The sequence below is a fragment of the Diabrotica virgifera genome, chromosome 8 (assembly GCF_917563875.1).
Source record: "Diabrotica virgifera virgifera chromosome 8, PGI_DIABVI_V3a".
Classification (NCBI taxonomy): Eukaryota; Metazoa; Arthropoda; class Insecta; order Coleoptera; family Chrysomelidae; genus Diabrotica; species Diabrotica virgifera.
Genome location: NC_065450.1, coordinates 40,768,597 through 40,784,106, shown reverse-complemented (window position 1 = coordinate 40,784,106; position 15,510 = coordinate 40,768,597).

Genomic DNA, 15,510 nt, shown 5'->3' with positions numbered 1-15,510 from the left:
AGGTAGTCGGTCAGAAAAATTTTGTGGGATTTTTACAGACAATGCAGCACCAATGGATCATTTTGCCAAAGGCAAAATGATCGATAAAAAACAAATATAATTTTATTGAAGCATATTCCTGTGTTTCTCATACATTAAATTTGCTGGTGTCTGATTTGATGAACCTACATTCTCTTAAAAATGTTGAGGCATGTTGTAAAGAAATTGTTAAAAAGGTAACTAATTCCCACATATTATTATCTCTTGCCCGATTTAATACAATCTAACTTCAAAACTACAATAAAGTTATATCATTAAAACTTCCTGTAAAAACTAGATCGGGTTCAATGTTCAATCATTAATTGTAAAATAGCCTTATTGTGTTTGAAAGTGCTTTACAAATGCTTATGGTCATAGAGGGAGAAAATTTGAAATTTTCACGGAATTTTAAATAAAACTGTCTGGATGATGAAATATTTTGAATAAAGTTGCAAAAAGTAGCAGTTGTGCTAACACCAATAATAATTGTAAAATGGATTACTTTATTGGAAGGCAATACGTTTAAAATATCCCAGGTTGCCGAGACATTTAAGGACATAACAAATATTTTCACTGGGAATACTCCTATACTTCCAATCAGTAAGCCCGAGGAAAAGGAATACATATATCTAGAAAAAGAAAAAATGGCAGTGAAGCCTGTGCACTATGCTGCAAAACTAACTTGATTCTTTTAACAGGACAAAGCATGACTGGTAAAGAGCATATATTAGCTAAGCAGTTTATGGACAAAATATTAACCAACCATCCCACGTTTATTGACAAAGAAGAAAACATTTTTACAGAACTAACATACAATAGACATACAACATACATAAAATACACACTAACATACAATAGACTAACAAGAAAAAATACAATATTTCCATAAGTTTCCGAAAGTTTCCAATATTTCCGGAAAGTTTCCGGAAACTTTCCGGCGTTTGAATCTTCCCGGAAATTTTACATCACTAGTCATGATAACTTGATAAATCTACTCCTAGATATTTGAACTGGTTATGCTATTGTAAGATTTGTTAAATGTCAGAAACTGTCATGGTTGGGACATGTCCACAGCCAAGAAGATACAAAACACTAATGAAAATATTATACCTGGTGGATGCCGATAAAAAGATGAAAATTAAAAAAATATGAAAAAAATTTTTAGGAAACGCTTTTCTTTAGTTATGAGTGAAAAAAATTAAAAATATTATAAAAAAATCAACTAAAAAGCAAAAAATAAAAAAAAATTCCAAACTAGAAGGATTATTCGAAAATAAAAACAGTTATAGCCGATCAGGGAACACAAAATTTTACGAAAACCTCCAAAAAAATAAAGGAAGGATGAAAATATGGGAATAGGTAGTTGAAATTGTCTATTATTATATAAGAAAAAGTTTACAATTCTACATTCCCTCCATTTTACAAAAAATGGAAGATACGGGGTGAAAAATATTTTCTCGAGGGTGAAAAAATATACGTTCAAAATAAGTCCGGAATTGGATAAAATGGCTAATTCTAAGCAACTTTTGTTCTATAGAGTTTTTTTACTAAGTCGATACTTTTCGAGTTATTGGCGAGTGAATATGTTCATTTTTAACAAAAAAAAACATGTTTTTGGACGGTTTTTCGGAGATAACTCAAAAAGTAAGTATTATAGCGAAAAAAATATTCTTAGTAAACATATAGCTTATAAAAAATTGAAAAAAATGGTGTATGCGTGAGTAGCGTGAGGTCTACAGACCCAGTAGAAGCAGAGTTGCAGTTAATGAAAAGTAGGTTCTTCTTCGTCAAATTCCAAATCGAATATTTCAATGTGAAATAACGAAAAAACGTAGCACTTTGCGGGAAAATTCATTACCACTTTTTTAAATTGTTTAAAAGAAGGTTTATTTTTGGTTTAAAAAGAAACTTCTAACGGGGGTGATCTTCGCGATTTTTTTACCAAAAAATAAAAGGGACCAACAATTTTTGAGCGTAACTCACTTACTTTTAATGTTACAAGTTTTTTTAGAAAACAAAAATAAACCTTTTTTTAAACACTTTAAAAAATTTAAAATGAATTTTCTCCGAAAAGTGCTCCGTTTTTGGGTTCTTTCACATTGAAATATTCGATTTGGAATTTGACGAAAAAGAACCTACATTTTATTAGCTGCAACTCTGCTTCTCCCGGGTCTACAGACCTCATGTATACACCATTTTTTTCAATTATTTATTAGATATATTTTTGTTATGAATATTTTTTTCGCTAAAATACTTATTTTTTGAGTTATCTCCGAAAAACCGTCCAAAAACATGTCTGTTTTATCTTATTAAACATGAACATATTCACTCGCAAATAACTCGATAAGTATCGACTTAATGAAAAAATTCTATAGAATAAAAGTTGTTTAGAATTAGTCATTTTATCCAATTCCGGTTTTATTTTCAATGTATTTTTTTCACCTTTGAGAGAGGGGTATTCCCCTCAATTTTTGTAAAATGGTGGGGATGTAGAATTGTAGAACTACCTATTTCCAAATTTTCCTTCCTTTATTTTTTTTGGGGTCAAATTGTTCTTTGATCGGGCTATTACACAGATTAGATATACAAAAATCTCACACATTCTTTAAAAAATTGAAAAAATCTAAATTCTCTAAAGAAAAGCGTCGTAGGGCGCAAACCGTTTATTCGATGAAGACGCGCCCCACGCTTTTCTTTCACGAATTTGTTAGGTTTTTTCAATCTTTTAACGAATGTGTGAGATTTTAGTATATTTAATCTTAGTATAGTATAGTTGATCCAAAAGATGGCATAACCCAGACATACAAAGTGAAAGTTATCCTTCAACACCAAATTGTTGTATATGGTCCACACAATGTCCAGAAAAAAGTCACACCATTTTGAGCGTCGGGTTTGGGGGGAGAGGGGGACAAATCGGTAAATTCGTAGTTTTTTAACTTTTTCGCTAATATTTCTAATACTATGCGGTTTAGCATGAATAACCTTCTATACAAAATTGTTCTACATTAAATTTGAAATAAAAAAGGCCCTATGCATAATCTTTCTAAAATGAATGGTTCCAAAGTTACGGAGGTATTATAGTATAACTGGTCCAAAAAAAGGCCTAACCCAAACATCCAAAGTAAAAGTTTTCCTCCAACACCAAAATGTTCTATATGGCCCACATATTGTTCAGTAAAAAGTTACACCATTTTGAGCGTCCGGTTTGGGAGGGAGATGGGAGAGAAGCCGGTAAATTAGTAGTTTTTCGTCAATATTTCTAAAACTATGCATTAGCGTAAACAATGCTCTATACAAAATTGTTCTACATGAAATTTTAAACAAAAAATATTCCATACATAATTGTTATAAAATCAACGGTTCCAGAGTTACGGAGAGTGAAATGTCGAGACTTTCGATACTTTTTATATTTTTTGGGCAATATTTATGATATAACTATACCAAAAACCCAGACATCCAAAGTGAAAGTTATCCTCCAACACCAAATTGTTCTATATGGTCCACATAATGTTCAGAAAAAAGTCACACCATTTTGAGCGTCGGGTTAAGGGGGAGAGAGGGGAGAAATCGGTAAATATAAAAAGTATCGAAAACCTCCAAATTTCACCCTCCGTAACTCTGGAACCGTTGATTTTATAACAATTATGTATAGAACCTTTTTTGTTTTAAATTTTATGTAAAACATTTTTCTATAGAACATTCCTTACGCTAAAGCATAGTTTTAGAAATATTGACGAAAAACGTAAAAAAACTACTAATTTACCGACTTCTCCCCCATCTCCCCCCCCCCAAACCATATACTATACTACCTCTGTAACTTTGGAACCGTTCATTTTAGAAGGGTTATGCATCGGGCTTTTTTGTTTCAAATTTAATGTAGAACAATTTTGTGTAGAGGGTTGTTCATGCTAAACCGCTTAGTTTTAGAAATATTGAAGAAAATCCTAAAAAATTACGAATTTGCAGATTTCTCCCCCTCTCCCCCCAAACCCGACGCTCAAAATAGTGTGACTTTTTTCTGAACATTGTATGGACCATATAGAACAATTTAGTGTTGGAGGATAACTTTCACTTTGAATGTCTGGGTTTGGGTCTAAATATACCATACTATCTGTCAGTTTTTAATAACTGTTTTTTCGAATAATCCTTCGAGTTTGAATTTTTTATTTTTTGGTTTTTAGTTGATTTTTTATATTTTTTAATTTTAGTCACCCATAACTGAAGAAAAGTGTTTCTTAAACAAATTTTTTTTTGATATTTTTTTATTTATTACTTTTCAGTCTTAACCTTTCAAATATTAAAATATATCGTTATAAATTGAAGAGTCCCAAATGCAGAATCCACCAATTTAACAATAAAATGAAAATGGTAAATAGTGTTTTAAACCTGAGACTTTTCGCGTTGAAAGTTCTTACTGGTACATCCTTAATCTGCGACTTTTTCAATTAATAAAACAGCAGACGACGAATATAGAAAACGAAAGAGAAACGATCACATTCCGCCTTCATCCGTCTAGGAAAAGGACAGCAGAGGAACTTTCAGTACTCAAACCGAGTAAAGGAAATAAAATAATAAATGATGGTTTTGCTTGTTTTCGATTCAGAGGGTTGCACACCAGCTAGACAGGCTGTTTCTACCATTTCAGGCGTCTTCAGTAGCTTTTGTTAGCGTACATAAACGCTAATAAAGGTAGACGCTAAACGCTAAACGTAGGTGTGTACGCTAACAAAAGCTACTGAAGACGCCTGAAATGGTAGAAACAGCCTGTCTAGCTGGTGTGCAACCCTCTTATCGAAAACAAGCAAAACCATCATTTATTATTTTATTTCCTTTACTCGGTTTGAGTACTGAAAGTTCCTCTGCTGTCCTTTTCCTAGACAGGTGAAGGTGGAATGTGATCGTTTCTCTTTCGTTTTCTATATTCGTCGTCTGCTGTCTTATTAATTGAAAACGTCGCAGATTAAGGATGTACCAGTAAGAACTTTCAACGCGAAAAGTCTCAGGTTTAAAATACTATTTACCATTTTAATTTTATTATTAAATTGGTGGATTCTGCATCTGAGACTCTTCAATTTGTTATGAGATGTCGCTGTATCGCGTCTAATGGGAAGTTTGAATTATTTTTCGGATTCCCTTTAAAATGATGGTGGAGCTATTTTTCGATTCAGAGGTGTGTACGCTAACAAAAGCTACTGAAGACGCCTGAAATGGTAGAAACAGCCTGTCTAGCTGGTGTGCAACCCTCTGAATCGAAAACAAGCAAAACCATCATTTATTATTATATATCGTTATGTTTATTAAAATATATGATGTGTAAAACATGATATAGGTATGATGTACAAACATGAAAAGTAGTCAGAATTGGCAAAAATTTGAAACTTTCTTGTTTATTGAAGCATAACGTAAACAATTGACGTGAAAAGTGAAATTATGTATAGTTCATATAATTAGCTACAATCTGTAAAAGTTTCAAGTTTCTTCATTGTAAAAAACAAGAGGATTTGAGTATTTTCCATTAAAACGTTTTTTTTCATTTAAACAATTAATAAACATAAAAAAAATTATTAACTATTCGTGTATTGTTCCCGCGAATCCATATGTCTGCTCATTTTCATTCATTTCCATTGAAGAAAAGGTAGTCAAATTAACGTCTAAAGATTTAACCCAAACGATTGAACGAACGAAAAGCGTTTAATAAAAAAGGAAGACTAAAAACGAGATGATTGGTTGACGTAGAGGACGACCTAAAAACTATGACTGTAAGGCAGTGGATGAGAAGGAAATAATGGAGGTATAAATGGAAGAACATAGCCAGGCAGGCAAATATCCATCCGAGTTTATGATGCCACCAGAAGAAGAATAATAATTAAAAAATACATAAACCATTTCATTTTCACCCTTCAATCATCTACACCTATTTTTTAATGGCCATATCAGAGATTTAATAATTGTTAACTGTGTTAGATAACCGACCAATAATTATAACGAAATCAGTTATCCCCGCCAGGCGTCGCTTCTTACTTAGTAAACAGCAATATATTATCAGGCTGTCCTGAAGATACCAAGAAGTTGAAATGGACCATAGACACCTTCACTGCCTTTACATACCTGCGTTTTTACTCACGTATTGAGTACTAGGAATCAGATTTGTTGACATCTACCTTGATAAATTGATTTGTCGTGGAATGCATATTATAATTACGTATTTTTTTATGGGAAATAAGCCATATAAGGTTAAAGGTTATGTTATATATTATCTGATAAAGGATAGCACCGATACCAAACCAATTTAATAAGTAAATATATGGTTGATAATGAGACCAAGTTTCATAGTTTCTTTCGCGTGACGAAGAACCAGTTCCATTAATTTCTTGTTATGTGCTATTAAGGAAGACATAACGAAATCTCCTACAAGAATGGTAAAGAGAGTGATAACACCAGAAGAAAAACTTGGTGTTATCAAAAAAAAAACTTAAGAACAACATGCATATTATAGATTCCCCGCGTCTATGCATTTATCTTACTTTTTCCTTGCAAATTTTAAAAGGATATGTTATAGGTATAAGTGAGAATTTATTTCCGACTTCTTCTTCTTGTAGTGCCTATCCGTTTAGGATGTTGGCGACCATCATGGCAATCTGTACTTTGCACACTGCTGCTCAGAAAAGATTTGTGGTTGTTGTGTTGAACTACGTACGTAGATTCTTCAGCCAGGAAATTCTTCGCCTTCCTGGTCCTCGTTTTCCTTCCACTTTTCCTTGTAAGATTAGTTGCAGCAGTCCATATCTTTCGCTGTTTCTCATGATGTGGCCAAGGTATTCGATTTTGGCTGCTTTTATTGTGGTTAACAGCTCTTTTTTTGCATTCTCAGCAAGACACCCTGATTAGTAACGTGGTCGGTGTAAGATATCTTCAGGGTTCGATGATAAAGCCACATTTCGAAAGCCTCAATTTTCTTACAGGTGGCATCTGTGAGAATTCACGACTCAACTCCGTACAGCAGTATACGAAAGATATAACAGCGTAGTAACCTGACTTTTATGGGTATTGATAAATCATGACATTTGAAAAGCTTAGCCATTTTTTGAAATACAGATCTTGATTTCTCTATCGTACATTCAATTTCTATGAAATAGTCCTAATCCTCATTGACGTTCGTACCAAGGTAGGTGTATGTTTTTTCTCTTTCTATTTGTTGACCGTCCACACTGATTCGTCCAAATTGCTGTTTGTTCTTAGAGATAATCATACATTTTGTTTTCTTAGTGTTTAGTGAAAGTCCGTATCTCTGGCTGACTTCTGTGATTTTGTTCATTAACTCTTGATGGGCTTCAGAACTGCCAGCGAATAACACCGTGTCATCTGCGTATCTTATGTTATTGATACATTTTCCGTTAATTCTAATTCCGGCTTCAACATCATGCACTGCCTCTTGAAAGATTTGCTCAGAGTAGATGTTAAACAGCAGTGGTGATAGTATACATCCCTGATGGACCTCACGTTTGATTTTGATATCGTCGGATTCTCCTGCCTCTGTCCGGATAGATGATGTTTGATTCCAGTATAGATTACTGATAATTCTTAAATCACAGGTGTTTATTCCAATAGTGTTCAATATCTCCATCAGCTTGTCGTGCTTTACTGTATCGAACGCTTTATGGTAATCAATGAAGCATACCCCAGGCAACCAAGTGACGTCAATAACGTCGAGGAAACGTCAGTGTTTGGTTGAATATATACACGTATTTGAATATTACGTCGTGTAAACATCTTTTGTAGGTGATTTTAAATACGTAAGATTAATGACGTTAAAATACCTTTAAAAACACGTTTTCATTTCAGACAGCCTAAGTCTGACGTCACAAAATTGGGAGGAGCTTACTTGTCAAAAGCGTCAAAAGTTACAAAACAAAGGTTATGTTGTTATGTTTGAGTTTGTATTTGTATTTTTGTATCATCCTTTCACTTTTGTTCGTCATTTGTGAACTTAATAAACTTACCACAATGCAAAGTGATAATTTAATGAAATTATTATTGGAACCTCCAGATGTTGGACATTTAGATGTTCTATTGTAGATATTTATACATATCTGGTGGAGTCTCACAGTTACACTACTTTAAACAGCAGATGAAAGCATACAAAAGCCTTCAGGCATGTAAGAGCCTTTACAACTGGATTTGTTTTGAAAGTTGGAGTAAAAATTGTTAATGATTTCTATATTATTGTTGGAAAGGTATGCCTTTATTTTATTTATTCACCATTAAGAAATATATGGATAACAATATTAGTGTCTTTTGGTAAATTGGTTTTAAATATTAGATTTATTTACGTTTATATATCTGTATGAAACCAGACATACAGTCAAAAAAATATTCAAAAAAAAATTTCATCGATTGTCATTTGTTTCGAGCTTCTGTCATGTGTCACATAATATTAATATATGTACGTCATACGTGTTTGGTTTGTATCATTGGTATATACCAAGAACGTACGACTTAGATATATTAATATTATGTGACACATGACAGAAGCTCGAAACAAATGACTGTGAATGAAAAGCCCTATACCCATGAAACGTCACATCAATCACATATTTTGTATTTGCTGTTTTTTCTCCATAAATAACAAACGAGAGAAACAGATTATATTAATAATCTGGATAATATGTGACTGATGTGATCGTTCATCGGTATTCTTTCATTTTTCCGACTGTATTGTCGTCCTAATTTGTAAACTCCATATTTCTCTAAAAATGAGTTATTACTGCCATTTATTTGAAAAAATCCCTACTCGTTTAAAAAAGGATGCATATGCATATTTTTACCAGTAGAATAAATAGTGACATCTTCGTATACACCGTACCTCCCTTGCGGCAAATTAAGTACGAAAAATATGTAACTCCTCAATTTGCCATACCACATGACTGACCTCACTGTTTAGAAAGTGATATTTTCAAGAAAAAGTTGGTGGTAAATAATACTAAATACAGTCGGAAAAATAAAAGAATACCCATGAACGAACATATAAAACACGCTGTATTTTTCTGTCAGCGTATCACAAAGGAAATTGTCCAGTGCAAGTACGTGTAACAATAATTATTACATGTACTCTCGCTGGGCAATTTTTTGTGTGACACGGTGACAGGAAAATACAGCGTGTTTTGTATGTTCGTTCATGGGTATTCTTTTATTTTTCCGACTGTACTCATTAAATAATATACAAATGTTAGTGATATGTGTATCTATAAAATATTCCATTTTAGCATCCTATCTTTTAAAATGGGAGATATGTAGTATTCACATTAGGCATATTTAGAGAAATAGTTTTTTGTGATTTTTGTAGTTTTTTGAAAATTTGGATAAATGGAGTTACGCAGTTTACAGATTAGGTCGACGATATGTAATTGCTATGATATTAAAGAGAAAAATAAACAGTCATGATTGTTTGTCCTAAAATTATATTATATGAATATCTGATTTTAAAATATTCTCAATCATTCTAAAGAACGCAAATACTCAAATAAAAATAAATTTTTATAGTTGAAGCATTCCCACAAAGATAAAATATTTTTTATGTGAAGCATTCACAAAAAGCTAACGCTAAACCACTAGATGCTTGGGTGATAGCCAGTTCCAATGGCATAGCAAATGCACATTGTATGTGTATGGCCGGTAATAGTGAAGTTCGCAGCCATATTGCAGCAATCTTATTTGCAGCTGAGTATGCCCACAGCAGAAGACGAAGAACCTAATGCATGTACAGATGTTACAGTTCTGTAGATAGCAACATACGCATTCTCTGATGAAAAACTAATGAATTTTGAAACTGTTCGGTCAGAGTTCTTGTTGCACTCTCTAAACGAACTGAAATATAAGACGGCCTTGGCTTCATGATGCAGCGATATGAAAATGGTTATTCATTTTTAATTATAATGTACTTCTTCATCATGAGTATTTATGTATTAGTCTTTTAAGTGTGTATTATCAGATATCACATGTAAATTGTTTTTATCATTTTAATTTGGTCATTGCAGTTCCTTAATCAAAAAATATATTTCTCAGGTGTCTGTAGATCTTTTTGTATGCAAAAATATGTAATAATTATTTGGAATCAATTTGAGGATTATAAGAGTATGAAAATATATGTGAGAACACAGACTATTATAGTTTTGTCCTATTTTTTATCATTCAATCGTTGTCCTTAAAATTTATAAATATAAAGCAGATACTTTTCATTGAAATTCAATATATTGGGTCTTATTTGTATGTATTCATTTCTGACTAAAGGTACGATTCTGACAACGACTGCAGACATCAACTGCAAACATCAGTTGCAGTTGTCAGCATTACGGACGTTACTACTTTGCACTATTTATTGGTACGAGACTGATTCCGACATCTGACTACAACTGCTGTCCGGCAGAACGTCAGTTGCTAATAATTATGCAAATTAATACGTGCAAAATAATGACGTCTGTCATGGTGACAACTGTAACTGCCATCTGCAGTCGTTGTCGGAATCGTACCTTTAAATTTTGTGGTATAAATATAATAATTATATATATTACATAACTTTTTTTAATTTTTTTATAATGCTTTGGCTTAGCCAATTAGCCAGACTATTTGTTTTTGTATGGTATTACAATTACAATTAATTTAATCATCTAAGCCTACTTATAATATAAATTTACAGTGTGTTATAATATTCATGGATACATTTTACAATTTTGTGTGATATGTTTACAATTATTTTTAATTTTATTACCTAAGCCTATTTAAAATTTAAATTTACAGGACGTGACATATTTGTAAAGACATTTTAACGTCTGCTGATTATTTGAAAAAATAATTTCATTTAAATTAATAGGTAAATGGCAATTTAGATCAACTAACTCTTCATACATTATTTTAATATTTTGTCTGTACTGTCCACACTCCAATATGAGGTGCTGTAGATCTCCAATTCCACCACAGGCGCAATATGGGTTATCACTGATACTTATGCTGTGTTTATATGCTGGGTTATATATTATATTATATAACTATTATATAACTTAAATGGTTTTATCTGAAGTTTGTTATTAACCCGGCACCTGCCACGTGGGGTGCTACCAGCACCCCATAACACATTTTCATCAAATATTTGGTATTTCAAATTTGTTAACCGTCCTGTGCGTCATAGTAGCTTTCAATAATATTATATAGCATAGATCTGTTTGTGTTTGAAGTGGTTATTTAGTGTCATTCTAAAATTGTAGCTCTAAATTCGAATTGGGGTGTCATCATCTGGCAGTAAAATTTTTTTATGTTTTTGATAAACAGGTCAGATTTACATTTTTTATTGTAATAACTGATCTAAATTATTAATATATTCTCTATACTCAATAAATTTTAATTTTCTTAGATATTTTACATCACTTCATTTATTATGGGTTGGTACTTGCTAATTTGCTTATAACGCCTTTTTAATTTTATTTTTTACTTTTATAATATATTAGTAGGGAATGCAATCCCGATCTCGCGGGATCCCGATCTCGCGAGATCCCGTGTAATTTTTCGGGATCAATCCCGAAGCATAATATGACGAGATCCCGTTCGAGATTGACGGGATTGGGCGGCAATGGTCAGCGATGCTACACACATCTGCTCGGGACGCGAGCGGTGCGCCCATAGAAAAAAGTGTTGTGTGATTTGGTAGAATGCGATCTTACTCTTTAAAAAACATGTCACGTATTTCAGCGCCATCTCAGCACCTGGTTAAATGGAAGGATACTACAAATCTGGCCTCCACATAAGTGGTCTGTAGCTTCGACATGATAGGTGTGAAATTTTAAACGTTCTTGTTGTTGATTGGATAGGAAGGGTGCCATAATCTAGCCTCCATGCTAGGTACATAGCCTCCATACGGTACTTCCAATATTTAATATTTTATTCAAGTGGACAATAAAGGTAAAACACAAACAACTTTTGTTTCTTACTTATTTATTTATAAAATAATGTGACATTTTACATAGAAATATGAGTATTTAATTTGGATTAAATAAATGTTTACTTAATGAACTTTTCCACCGTCTGCACACAACAGCTGAACGGAGCCATTAGACCTAACAACAAAACGCGAAATAAAGTGTGTATTTTAAGACTGTTGGATAAACAGTACCTACAATCAGAAAATCTCTACCTTACAATCAGAAAAACTTACCTTTAAAAAGGTACCCGATTACAAAATATCAAAAAACACGACTGAATATCAGCTTTTTATGGTGACACAAACACATCACATAACCGACCATATAAAATAACTGAACGACAACGACAACGAACGAACGAACACGAACACTGATTCCTGATTCACAGATAGTGCAGGATTTGTCAAAAGTCATGTTCCACCAATCACAATGCCGACATCAGCGCCTCTGACAAAATGGAAGGAAAATAAATACGATTACATGTTTTTTATTAGAGTGCGCGGGGCATGGGTGCGCCGACTGAACTGACTGACGGCCGGGCGGGAGTGCAGTGCCGAATAGCACTGCAGAGGGAGGGAGAAAGAGGTGCATCATGCATGCGTGCGGGCAGGCAGAGGCAGCCATTTATTTGTTTACCTACCTAATTGTTTAAGTTATGCTCGTGCAGTTTTAGTAATTGTTTTTCCTTAAATTACGCATTTTTATGTTGTTTATGTGAGTTAAATACATAATAATATAACTTTTGGTTTCCTATAAGTAATAAGTGATTACTAGTAACTTAAAATGGCGAAAAACAATCCAGATCAAGCCTAAGTGGAGTTTAGCAGTCGTTTACCGGTATGGAGATATTTCAAGAAAGCCGTTAATAATTTAACTGCTCAGTGCAAACTATGTAAATCTATTCTCAAAACCTCATCCGGGTCTACAAAAGGTTTACACGTCCATATGATGGCAATCCATAAAATCGACACAAAAATTGCGGGAGTCGGAAGAACATCAAGTACACCTGAGTCAAATGTATCACTACCTTCGACGTCGTCAGCGTCTACTAGAGCATCGTCGTCAGCTGCGCGGTCGCCTATTGATGTTGAGGCTCAATTTACACCAGAAGATCGTGAAAATTGCCAAATACCACAGAAGAAAATCAAAATCAGTGATTATTTTCCACCCGATTCTAACGTAACAAAAGACTTAATGATTTCCCGAATGGTTGCCAAAGATGGTTTACCATTTAGAGTATTTTGTAGTTCCGAGGACATGAAGAGTATTTTTGCTGCGAAAGGTAACAATTACAAATTGCCTTCTTCACCAAATACAATTAAACAAATTGTGATGAATTATGGAACGACGCTCAAAATGAAAGTGAAGGAAGATCTTTTAAAGTTGAAGAATGAACATTATAGGTTTACAGTTACGTTAGATGAATGAACATCTGGAATGAATCGGCGATTTTTAAATGTTAATGTACACACAATTATTAACAGTGAGCCTACTCAATGGAATATTGGACTAGCGCACATTTTTGGAAGTATGTCGTCGGAGTCTTGTGTTCAGCTTCTGAAAGAAAAACTATCAGAATTTAATTTATCCCTGGATAACGACATAGTCGGTATAACGACCGATGGAGCCAGCGTCATGCAGAAAGTTGGTCGACTGATTGAACCACTACAACAGCTTTGCTACGCCCACGGTGTACAATTAGGTATAACAGATGTCATTTATAAGAAGAATGTAGAATCTAATGAAGTGGAAGAATTTGAAGACCCTGAACTGAACACAAATCGCAGTGCGGAGGAGGAAGAAGTCTTGGACGACAATCCGGATAATTATAATGGTTTATACTTTTCCTTACCTATAAGACAAGTTGATCTGGCTACAGAATACCAAATGATTATATCGAAACCAAGAAAATGCGTCAAACTTTTTAGGAATTCTCCTACCAAGAATGATATGCTTCAGAATTATATTCAGCAAGAGTTTGGCAAAACAATTCAGCTGGTCCTTGACTGCAAGACACGTTGGTCTAGCCTATGCAACATGATAAGTACATACAATAGAGTAAAGCAGTGTGTAGCTAAGACCTTAGTTGACCTCTCACTCAGTTCCAATTCAGACTATTTTTCCACGGATGAAGAACATGCTGTCCTTATCGATTTGGAAAATACATTTCAGCCAGTAAAGTTGGCCGTTGAGGTACTGTGCCGTCGAGATACTGATTTAGTTAGTGCAGAACATACGTTGCGTTTCATGATTCGAAAGCTAGAATACCTAAAAACTCCTCTCTCAGAAAAGTTGGTATCTTCGATGAACAATCGTATCTCCGAGCGTCGCATAAAAGCAACTGCAGCGCTGTTATATTTGAAAAATCCGAATAATTATCAAGATGATTTAGAACAATGGAAAGGCAACGAGACTTTCCAATTGCCAAGTAAATATCTCATAAGGAAAGAAATTAAAAATATAATCACACGATTATATCGCGATGAACCAAACCAAGTAGAGATTAATACCACAGTATTAAACGAAGATGACTTGCCACTTTCTATGATTGCAGAGGATTTAAATTTAAGTGCAGTAGCAGTAGCTACATAAACTAATCCTACTTCACTTCAAGAGGAATTAGAAGAAACTCTGCGAGCGTCTAAAAGTCCTTTTACACGTGTAGCCAGGTCCACAAACTTAGACAAATTAGAGTCCGTAATAAAAAAAGAAATGGATTTATTTGAGTGTGGAGGAACAAGGGCGAGATTTTTGCAGTTTGCATATAATTGCTTAATCACGCTGTTGCCAACCAGTGTTGAGTCTGAGAGGGCATTCTCAGCAGCTGGCTACATTGCAACGGATATTAGATGCCGGTTAGCAGATAGTACTCTAGATACACTTTGTTTTTTAAGAAGTTACTTTCAAAATCACCCGTAAGTTACGGGTGATTTTGAAAGTAACTTCTTCTCTCTTTTGAAAGTTACGGGCCGTAACTACTTTTTGATCTCCTTGAGCACTATATTTACTTTTGTTTTGATTATGTTCTTCGTGGTACTAAAACTGTTACTTAATTATTTAGTTAGTAAAAGTTAAAGAATAAAGGCATTTGTTTTCTTTCAAATAATATTTTTAATTAACCTCACTATCACAAATAATCAGTTTTCATCGTATTCAGTCATGTGATTATTAGATATTTTTTTACCTAGACGAGATCCCGTAAATTTCGGGATCCCGCGGGATTGACATTTCTAATCCCGAGGGATCTAGACTTTACGATCTCGAGTCGGGATTGCATTCCCTATATATTAGTAGCTAATAAGTTAATAAAACATGTTTTTTTTATATTCTTGTGTAACTCAACACATTATTTTGTTTATAAACAAGTAGAACACAGAAAATTTTTAAGGGGTGCTGTGAGCACCCCACGTGGCAGTTGATGCCTTGCAAAGCCACGTGGCAGGTGCCGGGTTAAATTGTGACTTAATTGTTTAATTTATTAATAAATGATTTATTAGTTTATACATAATATGTTGTTTCAGTT